This window comes from Bemisia tabaci, chromosome 9 (genome assembly GCF_918797505.1).
Source record: "Bemisia tabaci chromosome 9, PGI_BMITA_v3".
NCBI classification, from domain to species: domain Eukaryota; kingdom Metazoa; phylum Arthropoda; class Insecta; order Hemiptera; family Aleyrodidae; genus Bemisia; species Bemisia tabaci.
Window position 1 is genome coordinate 27023667 of NC_092801.1, and position 25041 is coordinate 27048707.

Genomic DNA, 25041 nt, shown 5'->3' on the forward strand with positions numbered 1-25041 from the left:
ATTGAATTTTGAAAATCGGACCTGAAATTCTAATTTCCCGTCGAAATGCACCTCCTAATACCGAGTTTCACAAAAATCGATCGATATCAGGAAGCGATGTAGCATTTTAGACCACGGCCGCCATCTTGAATTTTTGAATTTTGAAAATCTGACCAAACATTCTAGTTTCCCGTCGAAATATACCCCCGGATACCGAATTTCACGAAAATCGATCGAACAGGAGCCGACTTAGCATTTTAGGCCACGGCCGCCATCTTGGATTTTGAGATTTTGAAAATCTGACCAAAAATTCGAGATCCCCGTCGAAAAGTACCCCCGGATACCGAGTTTCACGAAAATCGATCGAACAGGAGCCGACTTAGCATTTTAGGCCACGGCCGCCATCTTGGATTTTGAAATTTTGAAAATCTGACCAAAAATTCGAGTTTCCCGTCGAAAAGTACCCCCGGATGCCGAGTTTCACGAAAATCGATCGAACAGGAGCCGACGTAGCATTTTAGGCCACGGCCGCCATCTTGGATTTTGAGATTTTGAAAATCCGACCAAAAATTCGAGATCCCCGTTGAAAAATACCCCCGCTAACCAATTTCCTCAAAAATCCGTTGAAAAATATCGCCTAAAACCTTATATTTCGTCTATAAGGCAGTGACGTCACGCAACAGGATTGAACCTGTTCGGCGCGATGCGCGTAAACAACCGCGTATCTCCAATGTAATACTATATGGAGAAACAACTTTTCGCTCTTGCGGGCGTCCTAAGCAGCGGATTTGAGTGGGAATAATTTTAATCAACTCCTCATTACAATAGCTGAGCGTGTACCATTTTAAAGGAAATCGCTTCGGCCAATTTTTATCTAGGGGGGGCATAGTGAGTGGGAACAGCAGCTTTATATAGAGTAACTAGTCGTGATTAGCTCGCTTTGCGAGCTGACACGTCTAGCCGGGGAGTGCCCCTGGACCCCAGTTCTACGCTTCGCGACGAACTTGCGACTCGCTCCGCGAGCCGCCACCGCCCCGCACAGTTTTTAACATTGATGAGGAGACAACATCTATGTCTTAATCTTCTTTTTCACCAAGTTTTACAGAAATTGATGTTCTAGGAGTCCGGACCGCGTTTTCGTGCGGGGCCGCCATCTTGGATTTGGAAATGTTGAAAATCTGACCAAAAATGCGAGTTTTCCGTCGAAATACACCTCTTAATGCCGAATTTCACAAAAATCGATGGATCGGAAGCCAAGATAACAACTTAGACCACGATCGCCATTTTTGATTTTTGAATTTTGAAAATCGGACCTAAAATTCTAATTTCCCGTCAAAATACACCTCCTAATACCGAGTTTCACAAAAATCGATCGATATCAGGAAGCTATGTAGCATTTTAGACCACGATCGCCATTTTTGATTATTGAATTTTGAAAATCGGACCTGAAATTCTAATTTCCCGTCGAAATACACCTCCTAATAACCGAGTTTCACAAAAATCGATCGATATCAGGAAGCGATGTAGCATTTTAGACCACGGCCGCCATCTTGAATTTTTGAATTTTGAAAATCTGACCAAACATTCTAGTTTCCCGTCGAAATATACCCCCGGATACCGAGTTTCACGAAAATCGATCGAACAGGAGCCGACTTAGCATTTTAGGCCACGTCCGCCATCTTGGATTTTGAGATTTTGAAAATCCGACCAAAAATTCGAGATCCCCGTCGAAAAGTACCCTCAGATACCGAGTTTCACGAAAATCGATCGAACAGGAGCCGACTTAGCATTTTAGGCCACGGCCGCCATCTTGGATTTTGAGATTTTGAAAATCTGACCAAAAATTCGAGTTTCCCGTCGAAAAGTACCCCCAGATACCGAGTTTCACGAAAATCGATCGAACAGGAGCCGACTTAGCATTTTAGGCCACGGCCGCCATCTTGGATTTTGAGATTTTGAAAATCCGACCAAAAATTCGAGATCCCCGTCGAAAAGTACCTCCAGATACCGAGTTTCACGAAAATCGATCGAACAGGAGCCGACTTAGCATTTAAGGCCACGGCCGCCATCTTGGATTTTGAAATTTTGAAAATCTAACCAAAAATTCGAGTTTCCCGTCGAAAAGTACCTCCAGATACCGAGTTTCACGAAAATCGATCGATATCAGGAAGCGATGTAGCATTTTAGACCACGGCCGCCATCTTGGATTTTGAAATTTTGAAAATCTAACCAAAAATTCGAGTTTCCCGTCGAAAAGTACCCCCGGATACAGAGTTTCACGAAAATCGATCGAACAGGAGCCGACTTAGCATTTTAGGCCACGGCCGCCATCTTGGATTTTGAAATTTTGAAAATCTGACCAAAAATTCGAGTTTCCCGTCGAAAAGTACCCCCGGCTACCGAGTTTCACGAAAATCGATCGAACAGGAACCGACTTAGCATTATAGGCCACGGCCGCCATCTTGGATTTTGAGATTTTGAAAATCCGACCAAAAATTCGAGATCCCCGTTGAAAAATACCCCCGCTTACCAATTTCCTCAAAAATCCGTTGAAAAATACCGCCTAAAACCTTATATTTCGTCTATAAGGCAGTGACGTCACGCAACAGGATTGAACCTGTTCGGCGCGATGCGCGTTAACAACCGCGTATCTCCAATGTAATACTATATGGAGAAACAACTTTTCGCTCTTGCGGGCGTCCTAAGCAGCGGATTTGAGTGGGAATAATTTTAATCAACTCCTCATTACAATAGCTGAGCGTGTACCAATTTTAAAGGAAATCGCTTCGGCCAATTTTTATCTAGGGGGGGCATAGTGAGTGGGAACAGCAGCTTTATATAGAGTAATAATAATAATGAATGACTTCAAAAGTAACTATGATGCTCCATCATCCCATGCACATCATTCCATTTACTTATCGAGGGACTTCATCGCAAAGTCAGAAAAAAGCACCGGCGGAGCAGACCTTTCAATCGAGCGTATCCATTGTGAACGAAACTTTATACGCAACAATCATTAAATTTAAAAAGAACTACGATACACGCATCATACATATACTCATCTTTCCATTTAATTATCGAGAGACTTTAACGCAAGGTCAGAAAAAAGCACCATTAACGGAAGATACCTTTCAATTGAGCGTATCTATTCTGAACAGAAATATGAACGTAACAATGAATCTATTCAAAATTAACTACACACATCCTATACGCACATCGTTCGTTATGATTTAATTTATTTTCACTTGTGCTTTTTAGCATAAATATGCACGATTCTCAACTTATATGCGAAAATTTTGCTCCGACGTGCGGCAAAAAGAGAAAGTAATGAACATTTTTATGGTCTGGCCACCGCACCGTTAATTCGGAGGCAGTTTTTTTTATCCTTTGCTAATGCTAAAACCTAATTCCACAAGTCGCTAAAATGCATGCAGGCTCCAACCAATTTGGCCGTTTCGCGTTTGACATAGTTTCTAAGAATACTTTCAACTGGAGATGAGACGCACAAGTCGTGATTTGCCGACTAAGGGAAAACGTCATACATATATGTATACATCAAGCCCTTGATTTCACTAAGTCATCAGAGCATCATTTTCATAAGTAAAGTGTAAATATTTATTCATCGAATTTTTCAGATATACGTTAAGGCGGAACATTTCAAGGAAATTATCCTTAAATTCCTTCAGAAATCGATATCTCACTGTCAACATATTTAACAACATTTAATTAGGAGTTTTTTATTTACCAGCCCCCTGGCCGCTACGCGGCCCAACCCCCTGAAGGCGCTACGCACCATTAATGGGCAGCTTCGCAGCCCTATTTTTACTCTCCTATCAATTTTGGTTTTATTTTTCCCCTAAAAAATTACGATGTGAGGTACACTTTACTTTAGAATATGAAATTATTTTTGTTTTTGATGAACAAAGAAAAATAATTTCTTTTGAAGTCAAGAGGACGCGTTTTCCAATGACTGATTAAGAGTTTTATGGGTCTTTTAGGACGCTGCCGTTTGTTCCAAAAAATATCGAAAACGCTCATTTGTCTTTAAAGAGAATCCATGTTATTTCTGCGCAATCTGACAACCGCATTATTTGTCCCAGTTTCGCAAATTTGGAAAAAAGGCAATTACTCTCGTGTGGGTGAAAATTTCAAAAGTCGGGCTTCGAGGTGCACGTGTGGGTGCAAGGTTGCATCGGTGGGTAGAAAGGTCTATGTTGAGACTTCGATGGTATGCTCTGTACACCTTGACATAGACACGGTGAATTTTTTAGATTTTTCGCGATAACTCGACCAATTGTAAACATTTTATGGACAAAAAGCTTCAACATAACCATTTCAGCTCGCCCTTTTATCATGACGAATTTCAAGTTCATAGGATCAATATTAGTCACGAAATAAGCAAAAAAAGATTTGCAGATTTTTCGCAATAACTCGGCTTAAAATGAAACATGCAGTAACTCCAGCGCACTGCCGCTGGAAAGCGGCTCTGGGCCGCTCATATCCAAGACATATATAAACTATACGATTTCTTACCTTATCAGGTTTCTTAATGTTGCTTTCGGACGTTTTCAGATAAGAGAGGACACCATAAATAATACCGAGAGTATTTAAACTGTCGAACGAACCCGAAATTTCACATTTTAATTGATTTTCACGAGCTGACGCGATTGAGGCTGTTATACCGTCGCCGTTTTGTCGAAACTAAACAAATGTAACGGACAATGTGGGAGTTAGCGTTGAGGGCGAATTAGTTTAACCCGAAGGCGAATTTGTTCTACCACAGCGCTACTTTTACTGTTAGTGCGTTGGTCCAATTCTGATTCGCACTCAAGTAAAGTCAAGTCAGCGCATGGAGCAAATTATTGATCGGTGCTTCAGTACAATAAATTAGTTCTGAAGTCTTATTTTGATTCTACCTGGCGAGAACTTACCAAATTAGTTCTCAACGCTAACTACTTTTTTTTCAGTGTACTAGCCGTGTTCAGCTCGCTGTGCCAGCTGAACACGCCTACCCCGGGAGTGCCCCTGGACCCCCAGTTCTTCGCTTCGCGATGAACTTGTGACTCGTTCCGCGAGCCGCCCCTCATAGCTATTCACTTTTAAAAGAACGAACTTACTTTTTTAAACAAATTATGGTGAATAGTGGCAAATATCTTACCTTTGTCCTCATCCACAATCAGCAGACTTAGCATTTTAAGCCACGGCCGCCATCTTGGATTTTGAAATTTTGAAAATCTAACCAAAAATTCAAGTTTCCCGTTGAAAAATACCCCCGGATAGCGAGTTTCATGAAAATCGAGTGAACAGGAGCCGACTTAGCATTTTAGGCCACGGCCGCCATCTTGGATTTTGAAATTTTGAAAAGCTGACCAAAAATTCGAGTTTCCCGTTGAAAAATACCCCCGGATAGCGAGTTTCATGAAAACCGAGTGAACAGGAGCCGACTTAGCATTTTAGGCCACGGCCGCCATCTTGGATTTTGAAATTTTGAAAATCTGACCAAAAATTCGAGTTTCCCGTTGATAATTACCTATGGATACCGAGTTTCACGAAAATCGAGTGAACTGGACCCGACTTAGCATTTTAGGCATTAATACACAGGAACGCCGCTAGGGACGAATCCGTCCATGAAGTAGTACGACTAGGAGGCTCCAACCACGACATTCTGCCAAAAAAGCGCGAAAACTTGTCGTTTTGAAAATTCAGTTTTTAAACGTTGAGTACATTTTTTTCAGTACGAGATTAAAGCACAGACCAGTTTTGAATTATCGTCAGTATCACCGTGATTCCAAAAATACACTACACAACATATCATTCGCTCACAAGAAAAAACAATGAATTAAAATAAAATCATGGCAAGGTCCACAGCCGAAAATGGCGACGATTCTCATCTAGCAACGCGCGCTCTCACCAATGGTAGATGTACCATTGGTAACATCCACTGCAGAGACCAACCGGAATAGCAGCTCTAGGTGCTAGCACCAGAGCCGCTAAAATTAAAAAACAAGCGGGAAAGTTCTAATACGTGGGTATTAGAGAAGCGCTCAGCGGTGAGCGCAATTTTAATGAGTCCCAGATTTAATTTACTACCTATTAACTGAGTATGTTAAAATTTGCAATAATTAAAACATCTAAAATCTAAAATTGTGCTTCCTCCCCCCCCCCCCCCCCGAAAAAAATCCAAGATCCATAAGAAAAATAATGATCCATTACTTAAGTACCGAAATATTAATACATAAAAAATCCTCGATTTCTCATAAAAACAGAGAAAACTATTACGGCTCCAAAAAAATAACTTTTCTAGATCATTTGAAGAAAATGTATCAAAGATGAACGTATCACTTAACGAGGCCAAATTAATTGTTTTAATGATGCCCTAATTGGACACGTAAAAAATATTATAGGTAAATAAATGAACGAAATATAAATATTAATAGGTAAATGACGAGACAATAAACGAAATCAATCAACTGCAACTGATTGTGAGTACTGAAGGTAACTTTTCGCGAATCGAAGGCACCATGTGTCCGCTAGGTTGCAGCACACTACGCTAAAACCTTCTAATGACTCATGATCAGACACAACCTTTCCTATATTTATTGTTTATGCTCTATGATACTCTGTCTTCGTGATAACAGGATTTCATACAATACAATAATCTAATACGTAATTACGTAAATAGAGAAAGAGAATTCTTGCAATACCAGAATTATAACCAGGGTAAACGGAAATTACATTCATTTTTTCCTCCTCATATTATGTTGAGCCTTAGTGAAAAATCTTTCCCACTTTCCTTCCGCAGTTTTCCTTCTGACAGCAAATTGTTAATCATGTTCTCCTGAAATCCTTGCTTTCATTTAGTAGATTCGGAATTTCTCATAAATTTTAGGAATTTAAATGCGTTTACAGAAATTTCTGGCCAACCAAAGGCAGAAGTTGCTTCTACGTCTTAATTTATAAAGGTAACTTACGTTCTGTGTAATTAATAAACCATGCTGGCCCAAATATCTGAAACCCTCTACTGTGATAACATTCGAATCAGTCACTGTTACAGGGACAGTAATATCTTCAATGTAATCTGTAGGGATATTGTAGGTATAGGTATATCGTAACAAGTCAACAGTGAAACTAGCAGACCATGTATCTCGTTTGCGGTGCTTAAAAATCTCCGCTCCCATTTTATTCTTTTGACAGAGAACAAATCATTTTTCCTCCTTGGTTTTCACAGAGTTTTCTTTGCACAGAGAAGAAAAATTGCAGAAGTTTTTATAAATTGATGTTGGTTGGTTTTCCGTGTAAAGAAGAAAGTATGAAAGGAAGTCTACAACGTCGCAAACCGAGATACGGGTCTGGTAATTCCACCGTCCAACTGTATTTTACAGAAATTACATTGTGAGTATGGAGCTGATCACTAGAATTACTATGCATAGATATGTACCTAGGATAAGGGTGGTTGCAACAGTATTTGTCATGAATGGTCCATGACACCTGCAGAAAAGATCGGTAGTTCCTGAGTGATGATAAGAGGACTCGTAGGTTTCGTTGAAACGCATGATTCTCATATGTATCTGTAGAGGTATAGAGTTTTGGCCTGCTGAGGAGTTGAGTAAATTAGGAGCCATTGCTCATAAGCTGACAAAGTTAGGAGGAAACACGATGAAACTGTAGAACTTTTGATACTTTGAGAATGTAAACAAAGACTCAACCTCAAAAATCTTTCACAATAATATTGTGTACTCAATTTCCAAAAACATGGTTCATGAATTTTCTAATCAAAGGTAAGTAAAAGTTCTCCAACTGGATGAGAGATGGCCGTAGTGATCATTCGACGAAATTCTCTCTGCCATTTTACCTATTCATGGAATCAAGTAAATGTAGGTCCCCGTTTATTAGACGATGCGACGCATGAAAAAATGCCAGGCGAAAGCAGTATCTTTTGTTATTGTAAGTCATAAAATCAGGTTGTAGGTAAGAAAACTTCCTCACACATGGAGGTGATGTAACTTTCAACCTCATCTCCTACATAGTCTGGTGGAACACTTATTATCGTCTTACGGTAAGTAATGGAGAAACCTTGTTTTATCGTCTCAAAGCGAGTCCTTAAGGAAGGTTATTAACCCTCTTTACTGAAAAGTAGACAACAGGCCAGTTGAAATTTTGCTCTCATTGAGCGTTCAAATGTCTGTGTTAGGTCTGCGGAGATAACACATAAGGTGTCTTGCAATGAATCTGACGGAACCAAATTCACCAGAGAGTGAATGAGTAAATGAGTCATGAAACCTAGAATTTTTAGTACAAATAAGAGGCTAACACATACCTTTGTTATGGAGCAATGTGAGAGGTAGAATGTAGCGGTTTCAGAGTAGAGTGTTATACTGTTATAAGGAAGATTTATGAAACTGTCGGTGCCGCAAAAAATCTTAGACTTTGAAAGTACACAATTTTCTGCTACTTCAGATATCTCAGATTTTTTGACACCTAGTTAAACTCAATAATTAGAAATTGTGAACTGACAGGGATGTGATGACGACATCGCTTTGAGAATAACAGATATTCTATGATCAAGGATACACTCGAGCGGTCCTTTTCATAATTTGCAGCGATGAGGTGGTGACAATTACGAAGGTACAAATCCCTGCGCTTGAGCTGCGCAAAATGCTCCAGTCGTTTATCTATGCTATTCAGCATAAAAATGCAAACCGTGTTGTAATTGGTGCTTGAGAACAACTGTGGTACACTAGTATAATGAAGCATTTTGCATGTATCGCAAATGGCAGATCTCCTACCTGACATACTTTAATTAACCCAAAAACACTAAAACAGTCTCTGAGGTAGCATGATAATTGGTCAAATAATTTCACAGCATTATACTTCAGAAACTTTCACAAACTTCACGAGGTGGGCAGAACGAGTCTGAAGACAAGACACGACATACTTTGAATAATTCCAAAATATTATGCTTCAAATTTCAGACAATTTCACAATCTTAAATTTCACAACACAATCTTAAACGAGGCGGATGGATTATGGAATTAATTATGGATGGAGGGAGATGGACGAAATATGAAAACACAAAGGAGTAAGCGAGACGCGAGAAGCAAATACGGGAGAGTAGTGTCATCTGATCTGAATCTGAATCGCGGCTATGTACCTACAGAAAATGAACATTGATCTTATTAAGCCGAAACTTGAACTTTCAGAAGTAATTATAGGATAACTATAAACCGCATAGCAAAGAGAGTTTTAGGACTGTTACTTATTTCTTACGCTAATTTGCATTTAATCGTATTCACAGAGGCATAATGAGGTAATCAAAAAAAAAAAAGTAAAAATGGCGTTTCGTGCATCGATGAGTTGGTGCGCCATTTGATCGCTTGAGCGCCCTACTATACTAGAGCTCTAGTGGCAAATCGAAATCAAAAAGCGCCGCCTATCGGCTGAGCGCTTAAAAACAAGCAGAAAAATCCAACATGAACATGTTGGAAAAGCGTGCCGAATAACTAAAATGTTGGACACATACCTACTATTTTCACGTCTTTGTTATTTGCATCAATTGGTACTTTTTGCTAAATTTGGGAGAAAATATTGATTCATGAACGTTGAATGTAAATTGATTTTAAAGATTCTGTCCAATTATCTTGATTTTAAGCTGATATGCGGCATTTTGCACGACCGTGATTTGGGCGAACTGCCGTGCATCGAAATCGCGTTGAGTTAATCTCTTTGGATTTCGAACTGTAACTTCTCTCCTATTCGGCCGATTTTTACAAATGAGGTCTCTTTTTATTTGTACTTTAACGGAAAGTAAGGAAAAACTCGCTAAATAGACGGAAAACAATTTTTGTGAAAATTTGGTGGATCCTGGCGTCACGGTGAATGGTTAATCGGGCGTGGAAGATAATAGGTTCGACGAGGCGACCCTCTCCTCGCCGTCTTTTATTGCCTTGCTCGAAACCTGACACCCAAAGCTACATATATATCGGGAGATAACTGCAGTGGTTTGAGTGGATTTCTGCAGGGGCCACGGTTAGTACATGGTATAAAGAGTCACGAGGCTCATCACAGATTGCACTTGCAGTGCAAGACGCTCATTGGCTAAACAGTTTTGGCGGGAAAGAAGGTTCTAGAGTTGAGTCCTCCGAGCGTAAGAAAGCTTCTATGAGGTTTTTGTCAAATGAAATAATACGGTTTTGACAGGAAAATGTTCTCAAGGGTTCCCAATTAGCAGTTCATTCGGTTTTTTGGTAAGAGACCATCAGGGCTTGACAGTATAATGGTTCAAAGACAAGAAAACGGGTCCGAGGAAAAAAATATTTGGACGGCCCGTTGAATAGCATTGGTTGATCTGTGTGCTGTACTATGGTACATCCGAGTGATTTCAAAAAGCGAGCCCTACTGGCACGCTTAAAAAAAGGAGATCGCGCCGTGCTACAGCACATAAGGTGTCACAACTCCGTAAAATTTCCATACTCTCGCCCTTAACGGTAACTTCAGGACAGCGCGGAACAGATCTCGACAATTTTAGGGCTTAGGATTTTATAATATAGTAAGACAGGAAGATTTTTTCCCCAATTTTCCCTTTTCCCTTATTTGGCTTATTTCTCTTTCCTCTTTATCTTTCTATCATTTTATTTTCCTTTTCTTTTTTTTCTCCTTATCTTTCTTTTGCCTTATTTCTCCTTTCTTCTTATTTTTCTTTTCTACTTATCTTTCTTTTGCCTTTTTTCTCTTCTCTTTTTCTCGTTTTTCCTATATCTCAGTTGGAGTTAATGGCGATAGTCGCACAGGCGCTGCTGTAAAGGAAACAAATAATACTTCTGCTACTGCTACTACCACTGCTACTACTATACCACTACTATTAATTTTTCCTTTCTTTTTTCGTCATTCTTTTTCTCCCCTCTTTTTCTTTTTCTTATTTTTTTTTTTTTTTTTAATTCAGTAAAAATGATTATCAAGGGAGCAAGCCTTTTGCGCTAATGGACCCAAAAATGGGCATATTGCGCGGAAAGCATTTTACGCGATATGCATTTTGAAATTCCCAATGAAGTCTTGGAAATTTTGCACGATAAAATAATAGAATTGGAAAAGAAATAAAATGCACCTACTCACGTTTGATGATCATGGTAACGTTGTCAACGAAAATTGGGAGTATATGGCCCGCGTAGATACTATCATATTTTTTACAACGAAAATTTCCGAAGCAAAACTGTTCAGGTGCATTCTGTTTAACGCAGACTGTTATTTTTTCTTGAAGCTCATGCAGCTGTTCCACGGCTTCTCCTCGTTTTGTAGGAATTTTTACCGGCAGAAGCTTTTTCCTGGCTTTATTAATCATTTTACGCAACCCAGGAAGCTGTTCGCCGTTGAAATCACACGATTCTCCGGAATTTTTTAAAGATTTTCTGATAATATTACTGGGCTAATGTTTAAAATCCTGGGGCCCAGCTCAATTTGTACCCGCGCAAAAGTGACCCTGCTCACTTCGAAACCCTCTATTACCGCTCGCGCAAAACACCTCATAATTTTTACCTAATTATGAGTCCATTCGCGCAAAAGGGTTGCGCCCGATTATCAAAAACTCAGTAGCGTATTACGCGACAACTTTCTTCAAAATTTTCCTCGAGACAGATTTTTCGTCTATCCTTTTCCCTCACATTTATTCCGTCTCTTTCTTAGTTTCAACTTTCGGAGCATTTTAGGCCTTAAGCCGGCGCTTGTTTACAATCAGACGCACTATCTCATGTACTTAATAGTTGTGTTTATCTGTGCACCTGATGGGTGATGCAATACGCCCTTAGAGTTACAAATGAACGTATTTATGCCAAAAGGAACTAAGTCTCACGCAATCCCTATGCACATAGTTCCATTTAGTATAAATACTTACCAATTGAGACCTTCAAGCCCGACCCGAATTTTCAACTTGCTTCGGTTCCGACTGATAACATCTCAGGTTCAACTTCTCAACTAGACCATAAGTCACTTCTTCAGTCCGCCCCTGACCACAAGTCCGTGATTTTAACATCTTTTACAGCAAGTGCAGTATGTTTTCATGTCAACTTGTGTGATCCGGTATCGTGGATGAAAGTGCGTGTGTTTATTCATCTTCCTAAATTTCGCCTTCTAATTCCAAAATGGGCCTGTTACAAACTTCGAGTCAGAGCAAAAAGAGGAGTTGTTTCATTTCAAAAATGGCTCAAAATTACAATGAGCGCATCGGGAAAGTAAAAAATGCACTGCTAACTATACAATCTGTGGAAGAAACATGCGTTTTTTTTCAAGCTTGCCGCTTCAAAAACGAAAAAAAACCCTGCTGCAAGCGGCAGGGTTTTTCCGTGGGGTTGCCGGCAAGTAGGGGACGGTTCTTTTTGTAGTCCGCGCATTTACCGCGGCATGAGTGTATTTTCCGAAGGGTAGTGTCACATTGGGGAATGAAATCATTTACCCTACCCCTCTCGCCACAGATATGTTTCAAGAAACAGTTCCCCTTGGCTGCGCAACTCCTACCCCCCCCCCCTCACCCGTAAAAACGGTAAATTGCCGCTATTATGGAACGCGTTGGCCGATTTCGCTGAAAGTCAATAGGAAACCAGTCTTAGTAGATATCTAACTACCATCAAAATTTCAGCTCAAAAGATTCATTTTTACTCGAGTTATCGCGTGGACAAAATTAAACCTCCCCCCACTTTGACCCCTCGCTGTGTGAAAAGTAATTAACGTATTCCAATTTTTTCTTCACAGTTTAAAAGTACTCTTAGGGGACTATAAACCCCAGAAGTTTCGTTTCAAGAAACTTAAAAATTAACTGCCGCTCAACGCTCTGAAAACTGAAAAATCCTCACGCTGGCTGAAATACATACATACACCCTCCCTTACAACATACATACATGAATGTCTTAAAATTATAATAACAGACGTTAATAGCCTGAGTCGCTGAATGTCTCAAAATTATAATAACTAACTAACTAACTACATACATAAAGTCCAAATTGCGAGACTGCGAATCGGCCATACTTTTTTCTCTCATTCTCATTTAATCTCAAAATCTCCAGCTCCTTTCTGCTCTCTATGTCAACATTCCCCCCTTACAATCGACCATATTTTACTTTCTTGCCCAAAAACCTATGCCACGCGCATCAAAATTCGAAATTCCCTCCCACATAACATCCACCCTTTATGCTCCGATGATCCAATAGTAGTAACAGAAATTTTAAAACTCTTCAAGCAATTAAATTTAAAAATTAAAAGTTTCTTAGTCCCCGACGTAAATAGCCTGGTTGCTGATCGTCGTTAACGATATATATATATATATATATATATATATATATATATATATATATATATATATATATATATATATATATATATAATATATATAAGTATAAGTTAAGTTACTATACGTAGTAAGTTAGGTACTATATATATACTATATATATAGTAATAATAAATCGAACTTCATGAGTTGTATAACCGTAACTTTTTATTTATTTTTAAACAAAAAGTTTTTTTACAATGCGACGTTTCGGTGGCTTATTATTCGCACCATCATCAGGCAGAGACTGAGGCGACAAAACAAGGAAAAACGAGAAATAAACACCTAGTCCTCCGATCCAACACGGTCAGGGAAGAGAAGAAATGATAGTTACAATCTTACGAACATTACAAACATTGTTGCCTGAGTTACAGCTATTAATAAATGGTCGACAAAACAATGGGTAACAATTAAAAGGTATCGGAACCTACCAAATAATCCTCAAAATGGTAAAATTCTGTCCGTGAATTCAGAGCGTTGTTATTTTTAAGGATGCTTAACCCTTCTAAATTTAAACGGACCTGCTCATTTTTCTCTTGTTTTAGCACTCTGGTGTTATCATAATCAAATTGATGGTTTGTTTCTTTTACGTGCTGCTTAAGTGCCGTTTTTTCATGCTTATTAAACTTGTGTCCGTCAAGGCGCTTATGTACATGCTGTGAAGTCTGCCTAATGTAGACCCCTGGGCACCCTTTGCATGGGATTTCATAAACCACGTCGGACATTTTCTCGTTTGGGATTTTGGTTTTTAGAGCTGATTTAAACCCTTTTAAATTACACTTATTTGTTGTTACTAGCGACAATCCAAATGGTTTTATTGCGGCACTTAATTTTTCAGAACATGAGGACAAATATGGACCAACCACCGTCTCTTCTTTTTCCCTATTTTTGCGAGGGGGGAAACCGTTGTAGCAAGAATTTATTACCTCTGCAAAAATTGACTCGATAAGTGACCACGGGTAACAATTCTCAATCAACAATTGCTTTGCCTCTTTTATTTTGTCTTTTCTGAGCAAAGGATGTGTCAACAAACATACACGCGTTGCAAGATTTTTTACCACATTGATTTTTGTGGAAGTGGTTGCACAGACAAAAAATTGAGAGCAGAGACTACCCCCCTGGATCCTCGAGGGGTAGTTGTGTCAGTAAAACTTTCCGGGATCGACATTTATCACTGTGGCAGGTTTGATGGACGGTTCTGTATTTAACGTTTACTGCCAGAGATATGTTGTTCTTGCTGTGCTGCCTCCCGACAAGCCGACATTGACGGGAGACAGTTTCAACGTAAAACGTCACATCATTGCCGTGATAAGGAGAAGAATTGACCTTGTAGACGAGGTTTCTATCTACGAACGAATAAACGGCGTTTGTCAAATCGGCATCATTACCAATAGGTGACGCTTCTATGTTGGCATAGACGGGTCTACTGTCTCTTTTAAGAGGACTCGGCGTCGGTCGATTTCCTGTAGCGACTCTAGTATCGACGGGTAGCAAAATCGACGAACGACCTGTTGACGTTGTGGGATCGAAATTGTGCATCGAACCCACTTGAACATGGCGGTTCCTATCGTCTATCAGATGACGGAGCTCTGGGCCGCTAACGGAATCTGGGCGTTTGCGAATAATTGGCGCCCGAGGGGTGTCGGCACCCCCCCGGGCGCCACCTACTCGCTCCCAACTTAAACCCCCTACGACAGACGAAGCCTGCGGCGTAGTCGTCGAAACACACACGCCCCCCCCCCCCCCACCCCCGAATGGGTGGGGGGTTTGTGGATTTCGATTATGTCCTGGCTCCATCTGTCGGGGGGGGGGGGGGCGAAAAATTGGGATTTCCCACCCGTTAACGTCGCTTTCCGACACGGAAACATCATTTGGAGTTCTGGAGATGGGTTGACACAAGGCTCTTATGCATCTGATAGGCGAAGGGACCCCTTCGACAAAGCGCATTCTACGCTGTGGTTCCTGGAGTTTCGAACACAACGGCAACCGGAAATTCTGTCGAGATTTATACACGGAAATATCTAAAATACATTTTCCGTTAGGGAAAAATTTCTCCGAACTCGAATCCATGGTGACGTCGACTCTACGAGATTCGAGGAAGGTGTGAAATTGGGTTACGCATTTCCTTATTGCAGGCATACTCACGAAGTAGACCTTCAGCAACGAAATGACATGGAAAGAAATTTTTCGCCCTCCCTCGATGATCGTAGAGTCGAGTGGAGTATCGTGTGATTCGAGCACTTCCACGTTTTCCATTCCGTGGACAAGAAGGGGAAATTTTTCTCTAATGAAATCGTTCCAGGAATTCACCAACGCCGAAACGATTTTCAAAGAGTGATCTTTGAAAGTTACCTCCTGGGCAACCCACTCTATGTCAAAATACAATTTGACCGGTTTGACTAAAGTCGTGATACATTCGTAGTAGGATAAGGAAATTCCTTTCCCCGAGTCTAAAATAACGTCGGTGAAAAATCTATCCTTTCTCTCAACTACACGGAAAACACGTTTCCTCGGGCTAATTTCCACAGCAATAATAACACATGCCCATCGACGACCCAGGGGGGTTAATCTCTTCACTTCCGCTTCGGCGATAGACCACTTGTCGTAGGCATGGTTAAAAACGGAACGGATCATCGTGGGGGAATTTCTTACGTCACGTATGAAAGCGGGGGTCTTCAAATTTGAAACGGGGGGAGCCGGAAATATTCTTATCGGAGTCTGCCTGCAAAAGTATAATTAATAAAAATAAATTCTCATAAAACATGGAAACGTCTATAACCCCCCACCCCTCCCCTCTCTCCAATAAAAACAAAATATATAAAGACATTTGACCGTATGGGGGACTGTACTCAGTACTGTCACAGGTTTAGCAAGCCTGCGGACCCCAGCTGGTAGCCCCTGCCTCAAAGGGGGGTGGAGATGGTCACCGGCTTCATGGCGTATGAACCACTCATCAGAGGGGCAGACAGGGCTCATAGCTGTGGTGAAAGCAGCCTGTCTAGGAGACGGTACTCCAAAATCAAACCCTGGTCCTCCAGGTTGGGGGTTGGGGCATCGGGCTAACTCCCCGATACCCGGAAAAAACTTAATGTTAAAAAGCCTAATAAAGATAGCCTCGGTGATAATGGAAAAAAACGGATTTTGCGACACAAACTACGGAAAAGGACAATGGTTTTTGGGACATGGAATGTACAGGGCATTTCTAATAAATTGACAGAGGTTGTATCGGAGGTAAGAAAGTATAATGTAGATGTCGCCGTGTTAACAGAAACGAAAAAGAAAGGCACAGGATCAGAAAACTTAGGATGTTATGATCTGTTCTATAGTGGTGTCAGTAAAGATCAACGCGCACAGCAAGGAGTCGCCATACTTATCCGGAAAAGTTTGCGTCCGTCAATAACTACTTGGAAGCAGTAGACCAGCGGATCATCAGAATGCATCTTACACTGCATGGTCACAAGGTGGCCCTGTTAGGAGTATATGGTGTGAATGATGATGCTCCTGTCAATCTAAAGGATCAGTTCTTTGAGCAACTCAACGACGAGGTTCTGAGGGTTGGAAGGACAAGGGAGGTCATTATCATGGGAGATTTGAATGGTAGAACCGGACGAAGGAATGGTTCTAAAGTTGTTGGACCTTTCGGTGAAGAGGCGATGAATGACAACGGTGCACGCATCATTGATGTGTGTGAACAAAACGAGTTGAAAATACTGAACGGATTCTACCAACATCGAGATATCCACAAGTACACATGGGTTCAGCAAACTCGGGGGCTGAAGTCAATCATCGACTACGCGGTCACCAGGCAAACGAGTACCATGAAGGTTCAACAAGTAAGAGTTTGCGGGGGTTCTCCTGTGGTAGTGATCACCATTTTCTCAAGGCGGAGATTGCATTTCCGGTTAAGTATGGGCTGCGGAGGAATACCTTGCAACATCAGAAGTGCCAGCCACAAGGAACGAAGATCGAACAAGTGCACTACAACATCGATAGCTTACAGCATGAAAGCGTGAAAGCGCTCTACAGGAAGCGGCTGGATGAGAAACTGGGAGTAGAAACTTTTGATACTGCAGAAGATTTGTACCAGTTCATCAAAAGTTGTATACATTCAGCTGCGAAGGAAGCCCTGGGTATGTGTAATGAGAGCAAGGATGTACAGAAACCCTACTGGTGGGACAAAGAGGTAGAGGAGGTAATTGAAGATAAGCGTAGGAAGTACCATGACTATCTGGCTTCTAGGACTGCAGACACCCGCGGCGCGTATAGGAAAGCCCAGGCGAGGGTTCGTCTTTTAATCACCAGGAAGAAAAAACGAGTCTTGGGAGAACAACTGCTCAAGGATTGACACATACCTGGGGGGAAGGAAGAGTGCCGAGAGCTGGAAGCTGATCAAAGGCCTAAGAAGGGACATGAAACGGGACATTATATCTCCGATAACAATCTCACAGCTTGACGAACATTTTAGTAAATTATTGACGGAAGGGCGACCAGAGTTTCAAACGGGGAATGCTGAAAATATAGTCGAGAATCACTCAATGGAAATTCGAGTTGAGGAGGTGGTCAAAGCAATCAGGGAATTGATGAATGGAAGAGCTCCTGGGCCGGGAAACATTCCAGCCGAGTTAATTAAATGTGGGACTGGCAAGTTGGTTAACCATCTCAGGGATTTGCTGCAGAAGTGCATTGACGGTGATGACATCCCGAAAGAATGGAAAGAGGCCTGGATAACAGCGTCGCATAAAAAAGGAAGGAAGGATGACTGTGGGAACTACAGAGGGTTAGCGGTGACAGGAACGATAAGTAAAATTTATGGAAAAGTGTTGAAAGCGAAGATCGAAGAGGAGTGGACCCCGTTCGAGGCGGAGGAGCAAGCAGGTTTTAGGGCTGGTCGGTCTACCGCTGATCATCTGTTCTGTGTTACCCAGTTAACCGAAAAGAAGAGAATTGTTGGCCAGGAGCTTCATTTAGTGTTTTTGGATATTGAAAAGGCTTATGATAGTATTCCTCTTGTGAAACTCTGGGAAGTCCTAGAAGAAACTGGTTTTAGTAAAGGACTTATTGGGGCAGTCAAGCAGTTTTATCGGGGGCTTTTGCTAGAATCAAGTGCCAAGGAAGGCTTTCAGATGGTTTTTTTGTCACTAAGGGGCTTAAGCAGGGATGTTGTCTGTCACCGACGCTGTTTAAGATATATCTAGAGCACGTTCTGAAGGAGTGGAAGAGAAAGTGTGCCGGCATGGGCGTCCCTCTAAATGACCAAGAAACACTTTTCACGCTATGCTTTGCTGACGACCAGGTAGTCATAAGTCAAGATCACGATGATGCGGAGTATATGACCCGGAAGTTGGTGGAGGAGTATCGCAAATGGGGCCTCGAGGTTAGTGTCCGTAAGACAAAAAAGATGTCAGTCGGAGGTGCTCAGCAAAGCATAGTCCTGGAGGATGGTCAACATATAGAAAGTTGCGAGCAATACAAGTACCTGGGGGTGAAGCTGACTTCGGATGGGAAGCTGGATCAGGCCATTCGGGACCGTAATCTTCTAGGAAGGAAAGCCATCGCCATGCTAAATGGGATCCTTTGGGACCAAAGGATTTCCAAAGACAACAAGAAGAGGATTTATAACTCGGTTGTCAAACCTATTATCACCTATGGCAGTGAAGTGTGGCAGTTGAAGAAGCGGACCCAAGAAATGCTCAAGGCGACCGAGATGGATTTCTGGCGAAGATCGGCTGGAATCTCGAGGAGAGAACGTGTCCGAGAGATAATGGGCGTTGAGGGGACGATTGTGCACGATATCATGACCAAGCAATTGGTATGGTATGGGCATGTGCAGGGAATGGCTGATACCAGGTTGCCGAAGAAGGTGTTGGAGTGGGTCCCCCCAGGTAGGCGACGGAGAGGACGTCCAGCCAAACGGTGGGTAGAGGGCATCCATGAAGAGATGGAGAGATGCCAGCTTCCGGAGGATCTCTACCATGACAGATTCCTGTGGAGAATAGGCGTCGCAGAGCGCCCTAGCGCGCCGTAAAAGCGGCTCATACATACACATATAAAGACATTTCATGGTACAAGATTGTCGATGATAAATTTTTTAAATTTGTATTCAAAACAATGGCGATGGTGAATTTTTGTCTCCCGTACTACTCGATTGACGATTGTCAATTTGTGAATGTATTTTTTAAAATATTGACGTATATCTTATTTATAATTTTGTTTTTTAGAAAAGGCATATATCCAACATACATCATTAGACATATTCCTTTTTTCATAGTGAATATATTACGCGGTAGACTATTGGATATATTCAATCCTAGGCGCGTGAGAAAATGTATGAATTTCCCTTTGTTCCCCGGTTTTTTTTTTTTTTTTTTTTTTCCCTGTAAAGGAGGCAGAGTAATATCTGGTAGGATATCTTTGATTTGATCATCAGGGGAATTTATTAAAACATCATATCTGGTCACAGAAAAACGGGAACTCCCGGTTAATTTCTTCACGTCGACAGAAATTTGAAGCCTTCTCAAAAGAACTAACGTTGTGATAAGAATTAAGCAACTTTGAACAGTTCTGCCCGATAAAGCTCCAAAATTCTGTAAACGGTGAAGACCCAGATCTGTAACCGACTTATCTATAATACCTGTAAGAACCTTTGCCAGTAGAACAAAACTTCGCAAATAAGGTGCTGGATTCTTTCCAATTTCCCGGAAAAGATTTTCCACGATTTCCTCGTCTGAATAGGGAAAAGGAACACGCTCCGGAAACTTTTCCTTGCAAGTGACGCAGTTATAACAACGAGTGGTTACAAAATCATCTACGAGAACATCGCTGGAACACCAAGTAAAATAGGCGAATACCAAATAATGAAGACACCCGAAATTTTGATTCCAAAATCCAAAATTGAGGGCAACTTCATTATTCGCTATGATCGACTTCATTTCTGAATGATTCAATGATGAGCAAAGTTGAAAATAATCATGAGTGCCACTCGTTATCAGAATTGCGTCACCTCCAGAGATATTCCCGCCCCTCCCGCATCTACCCACTTCTTGCACGTATTCTAAAAAGGAAGATGCAGCTCTATACCCAAGATGTATGACGAAAGAGAGATGGGGATTATTAATGCCGAGACTAAGAGCTGACGTGCTTATCATAAGGGGGGGGTTTTCCTTCGTTCCACGAATTTACTCTTTGGGTTTTCACGTTAAGGGGTAACCGGGAATGGAAATAGGAACAGGAAACCCCCCTTTGTGATAATTCGGCGGCCAATTTTTCGACACCTTCTCTATTGTTAACAAAAATAATCCCCACTCTTCCGCTCAATTCCTTGGATAAAAAATTTTTCTTCAAATATCGAGCAAGGCTTCCGGGTACATGATGTATACACGTAAGAGAAGTAGGGGCGAGTGTTGTCGGATGGAAAGCTGTGTGAAACGTAGAAATCGTGACAGCACTTCTCAATATCGTGAAATCGAATATTTTATGAATGCGGATATTAAGCATCGCCTGGATGGGTAAGAACAGGTACGATGGGAAAGTCGCTGTACATAGAAAGAAAGTCAAATGGGGAACGCCTTCCAAATTTTCAACGAATCTTACGTAAGAATTCCTAAAATCTAACCCCAAGTTACTACAGTATGAATTTCGTCGAAAACTACGAGACTGTCGTCGCTGGCCAATAAACATTTACGTAACAAAGCAGCGACTCTGCTATTAAAAAAAAATTTCTCCGGGGTCCCTATAAGAAGAACGGGTAAAGTGGTCCCTTTTATAACGCTTAAAACCGTGTTCAAGCTTGGTAAATCGTCAGCGGCATCTCTGGCGTTTATGACAAAAAAATTTGCTTCCAAAAACACTTTAATTTGCTCTTCTATAAGAGACACCAGAGGTGAAATTAACAAAACAAAAGACTTTTTACACAGGGGGGGTATAATGAAAGTAAGGGTTTTCCCCCAGCCTGTGGGGGCCAAGAGAAGGACGTTTTCCCCTCTACCTTTTAACAAAAAATCGACAACGCTCCTCTGTTCGTGTCGTAAAGTTTTCTGTAAAAGACATTCAGCTTCTTCTACTGTCCTAGTAATTATATATATATATATATATATAAAATTTTAAAAAAAAAAAAAAAAAAAAAATCCGCATTAATAAAATAAAGTAATAAAGATGTAAAACATAGCGCCTTATAAGAAACTAGGGGGCCCTGCCCCCTGACCGCTACGCGGTCCAACCCCCGGGAGGGCGCTTCGCGCCCTCAGGCCCGCTTCGCGGGCCCTATACGCATGTGTATAGGCAAAAATGTTCTTCCATTTTAATACACCATTTTGTGTTCGAGCTGCATCGATTTCAAAATTTTTGACGTAACACTCAGATTTGTAAATGATGAGGAATAGCTGGATGTACAGAATTTCACAGTCCACTTACTGGAGAAATTTCCATTTATTATGTTATTTTTAAATACTTAATTTAAAAAAAAAAAAAAATCGGATTTCGACCGTTAAGAGTTAATAATATTTGGTCCGTCCCGACGCGACGCTGCGCCTGCTTTCTCACTTTGTATCAGCTGTTTATCTGCTGTAAATATTAATAGAAATCCAGCAATCAAGTAAATTGACCAATGCCACAAATCGAAGCCGGAAGAATAAGGAAAAATTGAGTAAAATCCTTATACCTTGGATTTTGAACCTTGAACCCTGAGCGATGCACCTTTCCTCAACTCTTCGAATGAGGAGCCCTTCACGAGCTTTTCCATTGTTTTATTGTTTATTCGAGTCACTCAGGTAGAATCCTACACCTTGACGTTTCTAGCGGAAACGACATATCTCTCACGCTATTAACATTGGACTTAAGTGACATGAGCTTTAAAAGCTCTACAACATTAAAAGTTCGGGGTTTCATAATTTTTTGCACATCTACATCAACTACAGATGACATACATGTAAAGATCATCCTTATCGGTCCGGCAGTTCGTCAGAAATAGTGCTTCCAAGATTTTGCTTGTAGCTGTATAATATAGATCCTTAGATCCTTATAACGCGAGGATTTAAGAAATATTGATGATATGTAATTAATATATAAAGGCTACTTACATCTTAGATGTAGAAGTTTCTTGAAGCTTGTCAGATCCATCTTCAAAGACACCGTCTTCGTCGCTACTTGATGCAGCTTGGGCATAAGATTTTTTACATTGAATTACAGGAGTTGTCTGATTTGTAGAATTTACAGGTTTGGATGCATCGATCGGCACAGCAGAAGAACCAGTAGGCGAAGTCCTATTAACAGAAACAATATCAAATCGATAAATTCCTGATTAAAATTAAGCGTCGTGGTCGCGGGGAAACGCCACCCCAGCGGACGGAGTCAAAAGCGGAAACAGGTACCTCCGTCAATAATTTAGCAAAAAGCTCGAAAATTTACCATCGTCATTCTTTTTAAAATTAAGCACTTTTTGAAATTAAGCAAATTTTAAATTAAGCAATTTTGAAATTAAGCAATTGTTCAAACTAAGCCCTATCTGAAATTAACCATTTATTCACATTTAGTATTTGTTTTTTAAATTAAGCACTTTCTTCAACTTAACACCAGAAACCCATACCCTCCATCGCCCCTACTTAATTGACCCCACCCTCTAATTGGCCCTTGTATACGGCTGCTTAAAGTGGCAAATCCCACAAGAATGAATGGTTAATTAAGCACCTTTTTGCTTCGGAGAGGAAAACTGAAATTAAGCACTTTGGGAAATTAAGTCCTTTTTAATATTAATCACTTTTTGAAATTAAGCACTTGTAAACCCTTCTTAAAATTTAACACTTTTTAAAATCAATCACTTTTGAAATTAAGCACTATAAAATGAATCACCTTAAAATTAAGCAATTTTTGGCTGTTTGTTGAAATTAAGCTCTTTGTTGAAATTAAGCGGTAGGCACACCTCCGGATACTCACACCCCCTACTCACACCACCCACCCTCTATCCTCCCTTCCTACTTGACCCCACCTTCCAATTGGCCCTATATAAGGCTGCTTAAAGTGCTTAACACCATAAGAATGTGTGCTTAATTAAGCACCTTTTTGCTTAGAGGTTGTGTGTGTGTGAAATAAGCATTTTTAGAGATTAAGCACTTTTTAAAATCAATCACTTTCTGAAATTAAGCACTTTTAAGCCCTTGTCAAAGTTTCCCACTTTTAAAATTAATCACTTTTTGAAATTAAGCAATTTAAAATGAATCACCACATAATTAAGCAATTTTTGAAATTAAGCATTGGGGGCACATTTGGGGATGCACCCCAATTTTTTGGGATGTGCATCTGTCCCCCCCCCCTCCAACCACACTGAATTCCCCAATCTATATTAAATATCCATCATGATAAAATTTAAAATTATAAATTTCAGCTTTCTATTTATAAAATATATCGAACAATGTCGTTCCGACCGAATGGAACACCACATTGTGGTTTCCGAATGGTCGGTCCTAATTTGTCGTTGTTCTTATTCTTAATTGATGGGGGATATTACTTGTGTATGTGGTGAAGGACCCGCTCCTCGCTAAAGACCACCGCCGGAAGAAGTACCCCCACCCCCCCCCTCCCCCCCACCCCCATCGGCTGCCTCTCGACGCCCCAATTTGGAGGTCTTACGCCAATGTATCCTTCTAGCGTCAGCTGGTTGGATTCAATATCGAATGCAAGCACTTACGAAAGTTGTCTAGCATGACATTAAGAATGAAAAGCGGCAACCCGGTTGCGATGGAGGTGGTATCCCACATAAAGCCCACGCAAAAGAATTGGATTCATGAAGACCGCCGCATCTATTCGGTTAATGGAAGTTCATGAAACGAGTCTCAAATACGTGACTTCCTTTGGCAGCAGGTTGAAAGAAACATTGGTGATCAAAGGAATATATTTTGTCATGATAATATGCATTGGCTCTACGACGAAACGCTTGTTTAAACAACAAAAAAAAGGGGGGATAATCCGATACCCATATACGGAATGGGGCAACACGCCATCTTGCGACGGCGCTGGGTACCAAGGATCCTGACGGGATCGATGGTGAGGAGAACAAAAACGGTGCTTTTTTTCCCCTGCCTGTCGCCGAATCTATTTAGTCACGAAGGACGTTGTTTCAGGTGACAGACAGAAAAAAAAAAAAAGAAAATCGTCTCTCTGAAGAGATTTTTATTTTTTATGTGGGAAATTATATTGTCTCCTGGAGGAGACTTTTTTAATACCGAAAAGTTGGCAGAGAAACTGCCAAAACTCGGACTCTATAAGGGACATCGGTAGGCGGGTGCCGATATAGGTCAAAAGTAAAGAGGGATAACCTTCTATTCTAACCTTCCATTATAACCTTCTATTTCTAGAGGAGGGTCAATACTCACAGGCTTACTCAGGGTCTTAGGTGTGTGTGGTGGCGTGGTGATTTTGAAAACGAAAAACTCCCGTCACGGCGTTGTACGCTCGCCCCCCCCCCCCCCCCGGATAAATTGTAGGGTTCATTGACGAGTGAATGTTAAATTTTTTAAGAGGAGCGCCAATACTCACACTCTTACTCAGGTTCTTTGTGTGTGTGTGTCCCTTTTGTCGTGCTAATTGATTACGTGGCGCTTCTTATTCAGCGGCGGCTGCTTTGTCTCTTATTCGACTAAATAGACGATGGTAAATTTTTGAATATGTATTCAAAATGATTACGATGGTAAATTTTTGACTCCAATTCGCTAGATGGCGCTCGGCTTCACGAAGTTGGGCGGGGGGAGCTCTGACTAGTATTC

The 25041-nt window shown here is 41.0% G+C and overlaps 1 protein-coding gene across 1 annotated transcript in view; it reads left to right on the forward strand.

Annotated features, from left to right (window-relative positions):
• The window catches only part of drpr (multiple EGF like domains draper), a 172068-nt gene that overhangs the window by 92237 nt on the left and 54790 nt on the right, over positions 1 to 25041 (forward strand). The window lies entirely within an intron of this gene.